Below are 17,416 nucleotides of genomic sequence, written 5' to 3'. Positions count from 1 at the left end.
TGGTTGAAAGAGCTGCAGGCAAGTCAAAGAGTGATGTAGCTCTACAAGCTCAATCAGAAAGAAAAAAGAAAGGCAAAGAAAAATGGCTCGACAAAAAAGATAGAGGAGGCTACAACCATTTGACTGGTAGGGGAAACAAGCAAGAAGTAAATTCTTCGAATCAAAGAAGACCCTTGTATCAAAGCAGCCACAAAGGGGGTGTTGCAGGTTGAGGAAGAAGTGGTGGATGAAAACATGACAAAAGTCACATTCAGTGTTTCAATTGTCAGAAGTATGGTCACTACTCTAGTGATTGTCCTGAAAAACAAAAGAATAAAAAAAATGATGCAAAGCTTGCAATGCATGAAGAAGAAGAGATGTTGCTGATGGTCACAACAAGAGATGGAAAAAATTCTAGGACCAATGGTACTTGAATTCAGGATGCTCATCACACATGATTGGTAGGAAAGACTGTTTTGTCAACATAAAACCCTTGATGAAGAACATGATGAAATATGCAAATGACAATACTATAGCACATAAAGATATTGGTGATGTTCTGATTATGAGGAAAGATGGAAAAAGGTATGTAATTTCCAATTTATTGTATATACCAGGCATGAAAAGTAATTTTCTTTGCATATGGCAGTTGGTCAAATAGAATTACAAAGTGTCAATTCAAGATAAGATGATGAGAGTTCTCGACTCGTGGGGAAGGTTAATCTTGAAGGCTCGTATATCTCCGAATAGAACCGTCAAGATTGAACTTAATGTGATGGAGCATAAGTGCCTTGCAACTACAACTAGCTGGGATGAATGGATATGGCACTATATACTTGAACATCTCAAATTTAAATACATCAGAGGTTTGAAAAGAAAAAATATGGTTTCGGGATTACCAGATATCAACATTCCAAACAAGGTGTGTGAGGAATATGAGTAGGAAAAATAACACAATAATAGCTTCAACAAGGATGCAGGAAGCATGTCAAAGGAAAATCTTGAAATCATATACTATGATGTGTGTGTTTCTATCCAGGTGGATTCGATTGGAGATAATAGATACTTTGTCATATTCATAGATGATTTTAGTTGAAAACTATGGACTTACCTGATCAAGAAGAAAAATGAAGTGGTCGGGGTGGATCGTTTAATCACTGTAACTGTTCTTTTGCAGGAGACTACTAGAGTTGATTTTTATTCTTCTTATTCTTCAAACAAGTCCTTTGATGATATTGCTAGAGATTCTTTTACGTTTGAGCTCATCCATTCATATTTTAACAGTTGAATCAACTCATTTAGTTTCTCAATTATTTCTTTCTTCTTTGAGTTTTTATGAGAATCGTAAGCATTCTCATCACTTGATTTAAGGATTGGATTAGGTTTTTGATTCCAACCCTTAATTCTTAGATATTTGTTAGCGAAAAGAGTTCCCATATGAATTCCAATATTTATAAAGTTTGAACACCATTGGTGAAAGAAACCTTCACATTCATGTGATATTTCAATTTCTTCGCCCCGTGTCTACATTTCCTCTTGTTCGATACTCCACAGATCATTTCAAGAGTGTCCCATATTTTCTTGAATAAATTACAATAAGTAAGAAAAAGAATTGATTTTCATTTAAAGACACAACTAAAAATTTATTAGTTTTAAAATCAATTTCAAGCTTTTTCTTTTCCACTCCAGTCCAAAGAAAATCGGGTTAATCTACTACTACACCATTAATACAATGAATAGGGATAAATGACCATTGATTATTGTTTCCACTATTCAATATCAAAACTTTGAATGAATATTTTAAAGCTATCTTTTCATTATTCAAACATATCACCATTAAACGATTGAGGTGTGTTTCAGAAAGTCCTCTTGTTAAAAGAAGTGTTGGAAGTCATCTTCCTCCTGAGAGAATTATTGTTTAAACAAGAGTTGGGCTCTAATGCCACTTGTTGGACATATGAATTCATTCACAAAATCATTTTATAAAACAATTGAAAATATGCAGCAAAAATTCAAAGTAAAAAGAAACTAGAAAATAAATTAGACAAGCGAAGAGAAATAACATCGGAGAATTATACAAGTTTAGCCAAGAAGATCTGATCCTCTCCAAAAGAATTATTCTTGAGAGTATCCACTAGACTCAAGAGCTTTTAGAAGGTTATGCCTATGAACCCTCTTATACAAAGATATGAAGTTTTAGGCTAACTTCTAACTAAATAATAAATAAAAGTTAGAGTGGTCAGTCTCTTAACCAAACAAAGATTTTACACATGCTAATCTCGAACAAAGATAGAGTTTTGAGTTGGCTATCCTTCAAACCAAACTGGGTTTGTACACAGGTTGACCACAAACCAAGATATACTTTTGAGAGGAAAATCCTACAAAAAGAGTCGAGATTTTTATCGGGTTGAACTCAGAAATCAAGTGATATTTTAATCGAGATAATCTTGAACCGTTAGAGATTTTAACCGGACTGAGCTTAAAAACCGTTGGGGAGATTTCCACTGGTTTATCTTTACTAACCAAAAGAGATCTTTTTAGTTTGTGGGTGATTTAATTTTACGTTTTCTGGAAATGCCCTTGGGTTGTTACAAGACACTAATCACTCAGACGAAAATCATCAAGAGATCTTTTACACTTTCTCTCTTTCACACTCTGAAGCTTCAAGTTTTGACATCATTATTTTTTAGTTTAGTGTTAGCATATACTTTTGAATCTTCTTGACGAGGCTTGAGATATCTCCATGTTGATTACCATCATCTGGGAGTTTGAAAAGTTAAACCACTAGTGATCCTTGAAGCCTAAGTCTTCACTTGTAATTCATCGAACTATAGTATTGACTTAAAAAATGTATAACTTGAATATGTAGGATAGTTTGACTTGTGCATCTTTGACTGCTTGTGCTATCTTCAGCAATTGTTTGACTTCAAGTGTTGTCATCATCAAAATTAAGAAGCTACTACTTGACTTGCATCTTTGATACCCATAAGCTTCACCATCTTGAATCACTTCTTAACTATACTTGCAAGTGTGATTGATTAAGTATTGCATCGCCTATGAATGAGTAAAATGTTGGTTTAATAAGAGACATGACCCATTTACCTAATGCTTTAATATTTTTGGTGGAGATATGGTCTCTCTCTCTCTCTCTCCATCCCTCTTGTGGTTCTAGAACATTGGGTGGCCACTGTTGCTCTCGCTTTTCTCGAACTCTCCAACAAGTGGTATTAGAGTCATGGTTCGACTTGTGGAAGAGCAAAAGCTAAATTCAGTGTTGGATTCTGTTATAGGATATGGGGACTCACAATTGTGGGGAGATTGTTTGGTACAACTGTGAGTGGTTAAGTCCCACATCGCGTATGAATGGGTAAAATGTTAGATTTATAAGAGAGATGACCGATTTACCTAATACCTTAAGGTTTTGGATGGAGATGTGGTGTCTTTCTCTCTTGGGATCCAGAAGCATTGGACGCCTGTTGTTGCCTCCCCTTCCTCAGATTTCCTAACACAAACAAGTGGACCCTCATTAAAATATCACACATAAGATCTTTCATGCTTGCCCATCATCAGCTATCAGATCCAAATAAACAGTCTCCTGCACCTCATGTCAGGCCACACAGAAGCGATTTTAACTGTCCATCGTATATAAGTCCAGCAACACGCCACAACAAGTACTTTTTCTTCCACTCTCGCGAATTTACATTGTTTTGACCTTACTGACTTAAGCGTTAGAATGCTATCTATGCAAATATACCCTCATTCCACTGCATAAGGAGGCTCATACCACCGTACCAGAAAAACTTTGTCCACATATCATCGATCTTCTATTTTGCACCGAAATACTATCAAAATAAAATAATGAGAATTGTATCCAATTTTCTCAATCAACAATACTTTTTCACAAACATAATTACAGCTAAAAATAACATAAAATAATCTAAATTGTTAATCAAACCCAATACAAAATCAAATTAGGTCTAGCTGAATTTTGAAGTTATCAAATAAAAGTTTGTCAAAATAAAAAAGGGTTGAATGCAATACAGGCGAGTCTTTTTTTAATCTATAAAAGTTCATGAAGGATATGGAAGTATATGAGTCAATCAAAAGAACTTGGCATATCTTTGATGAAGTTGATGTATATTCATTTCTAAAACAAAATGCAATCATTAGGATAGACAAATATAATTCTTTTATTGAAGAAAAATATTTTTTTCATAGCTCAAGTCAGTAGAGCATGACATTTGTTTGGCTTCATATGTTTGAATAGAAAACAAATTATCTTCAGAAACATTTATGAGTTGCTCCATTCAATTTTTTGTCATGTTACAAAGTATGTCTTTTACTTTTCAACCTCAAACATTTTTGGACAATTATGAACATCTGCACCAATTGTAATTTCAACTATGGTCATCCCCACTCATAGATATCTCTATATCAATTGGCATAGTTCTCACAGTATCTCCAAATAGTATATTCAGCATTTGTCAAACTTTATGTCTCACCATGTTTTGTCAAACATGTATAACTCTCATCATTCACATTGCATGGTAAATGTTCTTCTAATTTTTACTAGCCTTGCATTTAAGTATGAAGAATAATTTATTTTTTATTTTATTTTTCTGAATGGTTGCCCATTTCATTTTTATGTTTGTTCTTGATTATAAAATGGGAAATTATTTACATGCATGTTCTAACATTGAACAAAAAAACAATTGAGTTGAGAAAGTATCATTTAGCAATCACTTCCACTTGTATGACAGATATGATATGCTTTAAATAGAATCAAATAAAAGACATAAATTGGTTGGAAATGAATTTATTTATTTGTATAGTTGCAGGCCATGCCTACTTCTAAAGCAACAAATCATTTTATGAAAACCCCCACGACCGTCCAAAGATGCTAATTGTATAATTTCGTGTAAAAATAATTTCTAAAACTAGATGCTTGGTATATGTTGATTTTGTTTGAATTATTAAAATAATATTGCAAATCATAATGTAAGTATGTGACAGTTGTGGAGGGATTCTCTCTCTCTCTTATATATATATATATATATATATATATATATATATATATATATATATATATATATATATATATATATGTATATATATATATATATATATTTCTTTTCTGAAACTAAGAATTATAAGTATGTAGATATTGATGATGATGAATTCTGAATTGGCGGTGTTAATCTTCGATACAGCGACGCGGGGGTAGATCTGCAAGGTTAACACTCTAATGTTCAAGTCAGTTTATAATTCAATATAGGTGTAGTAAAAATTAGAGATTGGAAAGTGTATCTTGCATTTCGCATAAGATGACTTTATACCTTGAGTTATTTGAAGTGAATTGGTATTAATGAAAATGCTTGGCCCATGATGTTGTTTTAGGGTTTAGGTCCTTTAGACCCCTTAAATACGACAAAATGACTTCGAACAAAAATAGGAAAGTGTTAGGATCTATGACATAATATAAACATGATATGCATATCATGTTAGGGAATATGTAGATTTATTAACCTAGTGTAAGAATAACACAACAATCAAAGATTAATGGTAAAAGTTTAGTTGTTAGACATTAGTAATCCTCAGAGAAAAATTGATAAGAGGCTTAGTGGTGGTTACATTCGTTAGCTACCATCAAACTCTCATTTATCCTAAGTTATATACACACACATGGTTGTTATACCAATTGAAAGATTTAACATAATACTACACATACAAAATAATAGCATATATATTTATAATTTCTTGCTTCCACCTTGTTTTGAGCTCCCAATTTTAAATAGTTTACCCATATAAAATTGTTGTCCGGGGTTTGTATCACCTGCGTTATGAGCTCCTTTAGACTCCTTTAGTCTATATGTATGGTAAAAGTATTCTCAAGCATTACAATTAATTTGGTCCACTTTGGTAATTCACTTAGCTAAACTACTATAGGAGAAACTCTTGATCGTGAACCTTTCCCACCAAATTCATTCCAACCACCACCATTATCGATTTTAGGTCAACCTTTAAACCTACATTATCAATTATACCACCCAAACCATAATCTCCGGTCAAACGTCTCTCCTAATACGAGATCTCAGCACGACGAGAAAATGGGTCGTGCTACAATTGCGATGAAAATTTTCAACCAAGGCACTATTATAAATGCTAATTCCATTTGTTGATTGCGAACCAGAGGAAGCGGCAAAGTAAAACCCTACAATGAAATTGCAAGAAAGTGGGGGCACAAAAAGGTCAAGCTCTAGGTGACACCCAAGAATCCCACCCAACCCAAATTAACTTACATGTCCTAATGAGGAATTCCATACCATAGACATTACGAGTTGTGGGGCCTAATACTCCAAAGCTCGATTATTTCAAAGTTGGACCTATGCATTGAGTCAGCCCATTCTTTCAAAGTTCTGGTAGGTAATTGACCAGAATTGCATTACCTTATGTCTCTTTATTTATAGGCCAACACAAATTTGAGTGGGATTTGTTTGTCGCTACCCTTAAGCGGTGAATAATTAGTATTGGGTGAAATAGTTAAAAACCCTACACCCAATAATCACATACTATGACAAATTAACTATGAGTTTTTCCAAATATGGGGAACTAGTCCATTTCTCTAGGATTCCTAAACCCGATCCAGAAGAATAAAACTCGATCCATCTCTCTAAGGAGCCCATCCATCTTTGAGGTATTCGAGCTTAGTTGAATTTCTCTTAACCCTCAAAAGAGGAACTGCCTCTTCCTTTACATCCTCGCCCTCATAGTATTTATCATGGTGTATCTGCTCCATAATATTATGGATCAAAATTTTAAGAGGAAATGAGAAGAAGTAGAATAAAAAAGGAGAGAAAAAAATGAGATGGAAAGATAAAAATGATTATGTGAAAGGGAGGAAGAAGCGTTTTATAATTTTCACTCGATTGTTAAGGGTTATCCCTCACAAAAATATGTGTCTATAAACATATTTGTAGAATTACGTTGACGACCGTTTATTGGCACCATTCAGAATGATAAATTTAAAACATTGCAAGAGAAATCCCTCGTATAAAACTACAATGATCAACAATAATTTGATGTCATTAGCAATCTCTCACATAAATTCTGATATAACGATTTTGACGATAATATGAAGAAAAATCCCTCACATCATTCTTCTATATACAATTTTTTGAAATTCAAAATAAAATGCTTTTATTTATTTTTGAAATAACTCTTCGAAATATCAAATTTTCTTTTTTACTTATTAAGAATAGGAAACCTCACAAAATCAATTTTGTGTGACAGAGGTTAATGCTTAATCACAAATCTCTCAAAAAGAGAGAAGAATATTATTCTTGAAGTGATAATATCTTAATTTATATCCCTGCATTCTAAAATAAATTCTAACAAATATTCATTAATTTAATTATGTTTAATTAATAAATAAGCTAACAATATGCCATCCAAATTATTAAATATAAATGAAAAGTACAATAAATACTACCTAAAAGTTGAAAGTAAAACCCTTTTGACATTTTTTTGTTGTTGATAATATAAGTGTAGAAGGGAGGTAACATGTTGAATTATAATATGGAGTAACAAAACAGTTTAGAGAGGAAAATATCCTATAAAAAAGCTTTTATGAAATTTCAAAAATAAAATATCAGAGGTTTTTTAAAAAATGTGCGTGAAAGATTTAGAGTGAAAATAAGAGAATTATACTTTTAATGAAACTTGGTCACTTTAATACTTAAATACTTCACAAATATCAAAGATGGTTTAATGATGATACACAAAAATAATCAATTAATTCAATTGTGTACTTCAGGAGGTGTGTTCATACAACAATTCAATAAATGATAAACTACGTTAAGAATTGAAAAACCTAAGCATGTAATATCCTACGAAAATGATAAACCATTAAAGCTCGATTATGCACCAATAATTTTAAGAAAAATAAATCTCATATATCAATCTTGACTTGTACATAGCGTATTTCCAAACTATTATGTGTAATATTTATTCGATTTACGCTTCTTAAATCTTTCAATATCATCAATCTGCTTCAAGCCTTCGTATGTAGCAATCACCCCTTGATCCTATCAATTCCTTGAGCGATGAAGTGTCTAAAGATTGGAGAAGAACTATACATTGTCCATAGCCTTCCACATAGTCATTGTCAAGGTAATATGGAGAGAAGAAACTCCTTCTTTTCATTAGAATTTGTCACCACCAATGAATATGCAACTTCAATCTACTCTATCTTGAATTTAAAATTGTTTATATTAATCAAATTAATACTAAGCTTTTATATTAACCTATTTCATTTTTTCAAAAATTAATTTATAAGATGATGATTACTTTTTATTTATATTTTTTATTAATTTTTAATCTATATACATTTGGTTTTTTTTCAATACAATTTTACAAAATTTAAATTATATGATGATTATTTTTTATTTTTAATTTTTTATTAATTATTTAATCTATGTAAAATTTGATTTTTTTTTCAATACATTTTCACACTTGTCATTCCTAGACTTGATTGATACATATTATAAATATAAAGTGTGTAATTTTTTTTCAATAGTGGATAATCTAAATAGATACGCCCTCCGTTCCTTTTTAAGTGTCGTTTTAGAATAATTTTTTTTCCTATTTAAGTGTCATTTTATAATTTGATGTTTATAATTTGTCAATTATACCCTTATTTTCTCAATAATTCCACCTCACATTTTTTAATTAGTTATTAGAAAAAGAGAGTGTATGAATGAATTTATTTGGAAAGAGAAAAATAAATAAGGGTATGATAGAAAAAGTAACTCTAATAATCCATTATCTTAGTTGAAGAGCTTTTTGTTAAAATAACACTTAAAAAGAAATTGAGGGAGTATATTGTAATATGTTATATTACAAAACCAATTATTAAGTGACAAATATTTTATACTTATAAACTTTAATTAGATTTGATCTTTAATTTATGTATGACTTATAGACGTCCATGTCGTAACATTTTAATAAAAAATAGGAAAGATATTTTTCAATATAAATTTGGAAAATATTTACTTTATTTTAGTGATTATATGTAATGATCTCAACACGGATGAGAGCATATAAAGTATTCAAAAATCTGGGTGCCGACATAATATTATTAATTATAAATACAGTGAAGTGAACAATCTGGTGGAAGTTACCTGTACGTATTAAAACCCTATGATAGTAATGTTTGTTGATGTCTTTCTAGCCGACAAATCAAGGACTGCTCTTGAACTTGTAGACATGCTGTATAATTTATTACGTGTAGTATTTAAAATATTAGTAGTATAATATGGAAAGAAATTAATTAATAATATTTAAGTTGTTTTCTCTATTTTGTTCTAAGATGGTTGATTCGATGCATTGCACGGCATCGAAATAATCGAAACTATACTAAAAATAAATCCTACGTACGATGGTATTTTTCTTTTCTTTTCAGAATGAAATACTATATTATTTAGGGCGCCGTAATCAAGCTATTTTCAATTATTTTTTTATGACAGGAAGGTCTCATATATATGTTGGTATATGTTGGTTTGTTTAGTTTTAAAAAAATATGGAACTTTGATTAAAAAAAAGCAATTGGTAAACATTTTTAGGTAGTGTAATTTTAATAGGTTTGCGTATATTCCACAACTCATGATAGCATAGATACACCTATTTGTGTGGAAGAAGCTACCAATAAATTCATATTTAATTGCTCCTTTGGCCTTCACACAGATTGTTTGTGCTAATGCTCTATATTCAACTTTAAATGAGGATCTTGACACAACTATTTTTTCTTGCTCTTCTAACTAATTAATGAACTTTTAAGAAAAAACACAAACCTATTGTGGATCTCCTGATATTTGGACGTGCTCCCCAATCAAAATTTGACAGTTAACGTGGATGATGAGCTAAAAAAACAAATTATTACCATAATTGTTTTTGAGATATTTCAAGACATGTAATTAACCCTGCTAACATATATATGGTCATCAGTTGTTGCAGCCAAGAATTGACTAAGTTTACTTACATCCTATGAAATTTTAGGTCTAGAGTGAGTTAAGCATAAAAGTCTTTCAATTAATCTTCTGTAAATTGTAGATTCGTAAAGTAATTATCTGAAGTTTCTATGAAGTTGCATGTGTGGCTGCATAAGAGTGTTGCATGGTTTTATCCTAGTTAAACAAGTATCTTGTAAGAGATCCATAAGATTGTTGATAAAAGTTGTATGTTGTTGTTGATAAAAGTCGTATGTTGTTGTTAAGGTATGTTGTTGTTGATAAAAGTTGTATGTTGTTGTTGGTAAAAGTTGTATGTTGTTATTAAGGTATGTTGTTGTTAATAAAAGTTATATGTTGTTAATGATTTTGGTTTTGTTGATAAAAGTTGTTTTATTGTTGATGTTTTTGTTATTTTTAATGATATACCTTGTATATTGCAGCTTTCATTTTGTTAAGTCAACATGTCATAGAAGATAAGTTTATTACATAACATTTTGAATTGAATTAGAAAATAATAATATAAAAAAATTAAGCTATGTTAAAAAAAACTTACATTAATCAATGTTTTACGTGATTTCTTCAACCCGTTATTCGTATCTCGCTCTTTTTTTACTTATCATCACCGGTATAGTCCGGTTTGAGGGACAGTTCTGACATCAAGTAAGTCCAACCCCCTCCCGACCACAGTTACAGGGGATCGAACCGTGATCCTCCCTACCAAGTTCTGCACCAATCACCACTGGACCAACTAACGATTGTTTCGTATCTCGCTCTATGACGGATAGGATTTGGTATAATGCTTCTAGCTCTTCAATCAACACATTATAGTTATAATAAATTCAAGTGAACATGTCACAACGGTTTCTAGTTACAATCGTGGTGCAATATTGTACGCTAAGTCTTTTATTACGGTTGTAACTTTCAGCTGTTGTGAAATGTTGAAAAATCTCTCCAAATTCTGGCGCTAGGTATCGAACCTCTGACCTCCACATTTTACTACGATTGTTTTTTACAACCGAAATGATATGTAACACGCTACTGGGTTTTTACACGGGTACCACCTTGTGGTGGTAAAGCTGACACATACTACCAAACTCTACATTATCATAATTGATCAACCGTGATGATATTCCTTTTCTAATCGTAATGAAAAAGCCTTTTCATAGTAATGTATCACTGATCGAATTTGAAAATTATAACAATTTGGCCCGATACTCGCAAATTGTCGACCACTACATAACCATCGTCGGACCACCGAACTTTCCCGCTACTTGTCAAAAATCTTAGAGCATTGAATCTTATTTTTTCCTCTCTTGATCGCTTGAAGTTTTAAAACATCCAAAGTAGTATATTTGTAGCCACACTCCTCTCAATTTAAGAATGAACTTAAAAAAGGAAAATTTCTTTGCCAACCTCCCAACCTTCTAGTTCACCTCTGGTGAATTTACCACAATACCCCTTGTTTCGGAAGTTCATTTCCGAAACTGTACTTTTTTTCTTAAAAAAGGTGTTTTCGGAAATGCATCTCCGAAAACGTGTTTTTTTTAATATAAAATATTGATTTCGGAGATGCATCTCCGAAATAAAGATACTTTTTCAGAAAATGTGGTGTTTCAGAAGTTCATCTCCGGACGCACCCCCCTTGGGGAATTCGGAAATGAACTTCCAAAAATATGTCTTGACAGAAGAAAATGAAAAACAACAACAATTCGCTTTATTTAATCGGGTGAAGATTACAACGATAATATTACATATAATTAAAGTTACATATTGTTGATCACAGGTAGGTGGGGATGAGTCAACATTTTGATAACATCGTCCGCCGATCTTTGAAGTTGCGCGTCCAACTCGATCGGACCCTTCGAAGAAAATCGGTCGAACGTTGTCCACAAAACCGCCAAATCTTCGTCGTTCTTGATCTCAAAAGGTGTGAACTTAATGCCTCCCTCGTCGTTAAGCGATGGCGAGCGGTACTCGAGCTTGACAACCTTTCGATTCTCGGGATAGCGCAAAAGCGTGTTGAGCGACGGTATCAACTCCGCAAACGGCGTGTCGCGCGAGAAGCGAAATTGGAACGGCATCGAGTAGCCGGTTTCAAAGTAGACGAATGCTAGGTGGGGGTAGGTTTGTGTCATTTGTGTTTTGTGGTGTGGAGAGGATGAAGAAGAGTGTGTATTTATAGACTTATTGGAGCATTGATGGCCTAACAAACCTTATCCTGCCTCAGGGGACATTTTGGAAATGAACTTCCGAAAATAGGAGGCAGACTAGCATATTTCGGAAGTTCATTTCCGAATCAGTGTTCAGCAGAATTTTGTTGAATCAATGTAGTGAAATAAGGAATGAAATAAGTGATGTTTACCTGAAATTGTAGCTTTCTATGCTCCCTTTAACGTGATCAACGGTTTGAAACTTGATTTTAGGACGAAAAATGGATGGAGATTGATTGGGTTTTGTAGAGGGTTTGGAAAAGTGTTGGAGAAAAATGATGAAATAGTGAAGGAGGGAAATTTATATATGCAGAAATATTTTCGGAAATGAACTTCCGAAAATATTAACGGTTTTGACATCTTCGGAAGTTCATTTCCGAAGACAAAAAAAATTCAAAAAAAAAAGCGCTTCGGAAGTTCATTTCCGAAGCAGGAGTAGTTTTGGTTTTTCGCTGGGGGTCACCCCATAGGGAGGTGGCTAAAGAAAAAATCTAAAAAAAGACATGGATGTCATAGCATTAAGTTTGGAGTTCACATCACCAATCACTATAATCATTTCTGGTGTTCATCCTGAACAAGTGCCATCCTTGCTTCTAATCGTTTTCTATTATCTTCTATTTAAATAACTTCGGAAAAAATTAATTAAGAGAAATATTTATATGATTGTTTAATGTTTTTCAAAACGACCATTTTTAATTCCAGTTGCCAATTATATTTAAATATTTTAAAACATACTGATCTTTTTATTTTCTTTAAAACTGTTCATTTTCTTTTATTTTTAAATATCTGCACCCATAATATTGATAATTGAAATTCTTTTGGACAAATAGGACAAGTAAATAGAATCTAATTTAGTTGGGTGAAGATGTGACACCCTTTCCTTCACGTTGCTTTCACATTTTTGCATAATTAAAATTAAAAATAAATATTAAAAAAAAAAAAAGAATAGCTCATAGATTACATCATCACTCAAACTTTTTCATTGATATTTTATTTTTCAATTTCTTTTGTCTTATTTTCTTATCATCTTTGATGATAATGAGTTGAACCGGGACCAACTAAATCTAATACAAGATTTTGGTGTAGGTCGTACGTTCTTATTATTAATCAATTTCGTACTAATTAATACAGTAACTGTTCAAAAAGTTTGTGGATTGGATTTACAAAGTGCTATAGTAGATAAGTCATATAATAATGGGTACAGTTCTTTTTATCATTTACATAAAGGGGTACATTGAATGTCAAATCAAATATGCATGGTGAGAATTGCATGTATATGTCGTTGACCTTTATTCAACATCCATATTTATATATAGTTGACTTTAAATATTGAAAAATATATAGCTTAAAAGACTTTGAATTCTGCCCGTATCAATTTCGATAGAGTTTTAAGGCGTTTGAGAACTTCATCAAAGTGTTTGTATTGTCCCAAAATAGTATTAGGTCAATCTAATATACATATTTTATATACTTTTTAAAGTAATTTATATTCTAAGTTAGTTTATCTTTATGGATACCCATGTCAAACTATTGTCATGGATGAATATATATATATATATATATATATATATATATATATATATATATATATATATATATATATATATATATATATATATATATATATATATATATATATATATATATATATATATATATATATATATATATATATATATATATATATATGGGTCATGCTAACGAGTCTCCTGGGAGCATTCTTTAAGCATTCCATATAAAGAAAACATACCTTAAATAAATTGGTTATTTCAATTTTCAATGTATTGAATACAAGTAATTTTAATAAAACAAACTTTGTTATTCCTTAAAAAGTCATATATTTCCATTCTTTAAATATTAAATACAAGTATTACTTACCTATTTAAACTCTTAACCAGTGCCCCTGTGGCACTCGTTAGCATTTCCCTATATATATATATATATATATATATATATATATATATATATATATATATATATATATATATATATGGTTAAATAAGTTTTTGGTCCCTATAAATATTGCAGTTTTCATTTTTAATCCCTCCCTGCCTTTAGGAAACGGTTTTTACAAAAAAAAACGTTGTCAAAATCAGCTAAAACCGTTGCCAAACTCCAGGAGGGACTAAAAGTAAAACTGCAATATTTATAGGGATCAAAAACTTATTTAACCATATATATATATATATATAGGGCATATCATATGAGAATGACATATTTATATGAGAATATGAGAATGAATCTGAACCATTGAATTTTAAAATAAATGGTGGAGATTATAAGTGAATCTTTTTTTTCTCTCTCCTACATCATTTATTTCAAATGTAGGAGAGAGAAAAAAAAGATTCACCCATAATTTCCACCAATTATTTTAAAAATCCAATTGTTCAGATTCATTCTCACATTCTCATATAAATATGACATTCTCATATGATATGCCCTATATATATAGACACACACACGTTCGGGATGTATATCTTGAAGTCGGGTCCTAAGCCGTATGGCAGCCTAAAGCGCTCTGTCCTTCTCAGGTCTCACGCTTGGGGGGCTTATGTATATCCGAAATGCATATTTCAAAGTCAATCCCTGAACAATCAAGCACATAAGTATGTTGTCCCGACTAAGCCCCACAACGAGAAAGTTCATGCATACCCAAGATGTACATCCATAAGGCATGTTCGAGATACATATCTTGGCCCAGTTTATACTTTGATGCATACAACCAAACTGCCCTTTATTGTAGAAGACATCCACATCAATATAATTTAATGTCCTTTATGACGCCTTAGGTGACAAGGAAATCATAGTGATAAAGGAATATGAATGAGATATAATTCCCCATGGATATTAGCCCTATAAGAGAGGAAGAAAGAAAGGAAAATGGAAGAACAATACACAAGTGATAAAACTAATAATGCACTGCGACTTCTCCCGACCAACTTCAGGAAAGTCACCACATTGTTCTTCAGGAACAGTTGACGTCCACCGTGGAACCTAGTAGAACTCTCCCAGCCCGCAGATAATTGTTAATAGACGGACAATAAGTAGAGCCAATAGTAACAGTCAGAGATCCGAAGCCATGGAAGCATTGGTCACCGTTATGGAGCTGTTACGCTAGTAAAACGAACCATTACAAAACACCGTAATTGAACTACAACAAAATCAGCCTAACAACCCCTAGAGGACAATGATCCTGACGATCCAATCGACACTCAACCATTATCAAAAGAAATTTGGAATGCTGATTATTCAATGACAAACACAATCCACAAGAGCACATTTAACCGTTAACACTCAGAAGACGATCACCGGAGCCAGCGAATCACTCAAGTGCAAACTGATTGCAAGAACGTTGAAGGAGGCCACCCTATGTTGGTATATGGGTTTTCCTAAGCATTCGGTGACGAGTTATCAAGATCTAGCCAAGAAGTTGATACACCAGTTCTCAGCTAGCAAACACCGAAAGGTCTAAACCACTAGTCTTTTCAATGTTCGATAGGGACATGACGAAACTATGTAGCGCGCTTTAATAAGGAGACCATTAAGGTCGCCCACCCCAATCAAGAGATGTTCGTAAGAGCTTTCCAGAACAAGTTAAGGGTCAAACACTTTAACGAGTCACTGACCCAAAAAAATGCCACCTCCATGGAGGACATCACCACAAGAGCTGAGTGTTACATCTAACACGAGGACCTCTTTCATGAACAACAGGAGGAATAACTTTTAAGATATTATGTCTTTCAGATTAAAAAATGCAGGTGCTACTTACCAACGACTCATGGACACAGTTTTTTCGAACCAAATAGGGCGGAACGTGGAAGTCTAAATTGATGACATGGTTGTAAAAACCAATGAGGATCACAGACATCATAACGATTTAGAGGAAATGTTGGCTTTAATCAAAAAGTAAAACATGCGGCTCAACCCTAACAAATGTTCCTTCGGGGTCCATGCCGATAAATTCCTGGGCTTCATGTTAAGTCAAAAGGGAATCGAGGCGAACCCAGATAAATTTCAATCTATCATCAACATGAGGAGTCCCACAATTTTGAAGGAAGTCCAACAATTGGCAGGAAGAATAATTGCCTTGTCAAGATTTCTATCATGCTCGGGTGATAAGTCAATCCATTTCTTCGCAGCACTCTGAAAGGCAGAGAAATTTCAATGGATCAAAGAGTGCGAAAAAGATTTTCAGGAACTCAAGGATTTTTTGGCGTCACCACCCATTTTGATTCTCCCTCAAGAAGGAGTTCCTTTGGTTCTGTACCTCTCGGTTTCAGAGAAAGCTTTGAGTTCTGTTTTTGTTCAGGAAGACAAGGGCGGAGAGAAGCCCATTTACTTTGTGAGCAATGTATTAAAGGGAGCAAAACTCAGGTACCGAAAAATTGAAAAACTAGCTTTGGTCGTCGTAGTAACAACTCAAAAGTTAAGACATTACTTTCAGGGGGCACGCCGTTATTTTAAAAATAAACTACCCGGTAATACAGATTCTCATGAAACCCAATTTAGCAGGAAGAATGATGTCGTGGGAGGTAGAATTGTCTGAATTCTGATTTTTCTCTCTGTTGAATACATCCAAAACTCACCTATTTGAGTTACAAACAGATAACACATTAACAACCATGAATGATATAATATTTTATCACCTAAAACATCACAAATTCAACATTTACCCCTCTCAATTTTTCATTAAACATCAACATATTTTATCAATTCAATATCTATGCTCATGAACATAAAAACTCAAGAATAGACATACATATTTACACAAAAATTAAAAATTAACTGAGCATAAAATTCGCATCATATCACAACGCCTTAGCGATGTTTTGCACAAACTTTCTCAAGCTTCAAAACCCTCATCAATGGAGGAAAAAAGAAAAGAAAAAGGAAAGGGGATAAGGGATCCTCTCAATCCTTTATGCCTAAACACCCATATCATGAATAGTTTCCCTGCCTTACCTCGAATTCGTAGAAAAGCTCGAAGATAAGGTTATGGAGTTCCTCTTCTCCTTCAAAAGCTCTCCTAGGGTTGCCTCTTTCTCTCCTTAGCTTTTTTCTCCCAAAATTTTATGTACTGACAAATTCTCCCTTTCCTTATCTATTTAGATTAAAACCCTAATTTTTATTTCTATTTAATTATTTCTACATATTCCCTCAACTTTCACTAATTCCACCCACCTCCCTAATTTTATTTAAAAATCTATTTATCTCCCCAAA

The sequence above is a fragment of the Vicia villosa genome, linkage group LG4 (genome assembly GCF_029867415.1).
Source record: "Vicia villosa cultivar HV-30 ecotype Madison, WI linkage group LG4, Vvil1.0, whole genome shotgun sequence".
Taxonomy (NCBI): Eukaryota; Viridiplantae; Streptophyta; class Magnoliopsida; order Fabales; family Fabaceae; genus Vicia; species Vicia villosa.
The sequence above is the reverse complement of the archived record's forward strand: the minus strand, read 5'-3'. Positions refer to the sequence as shown.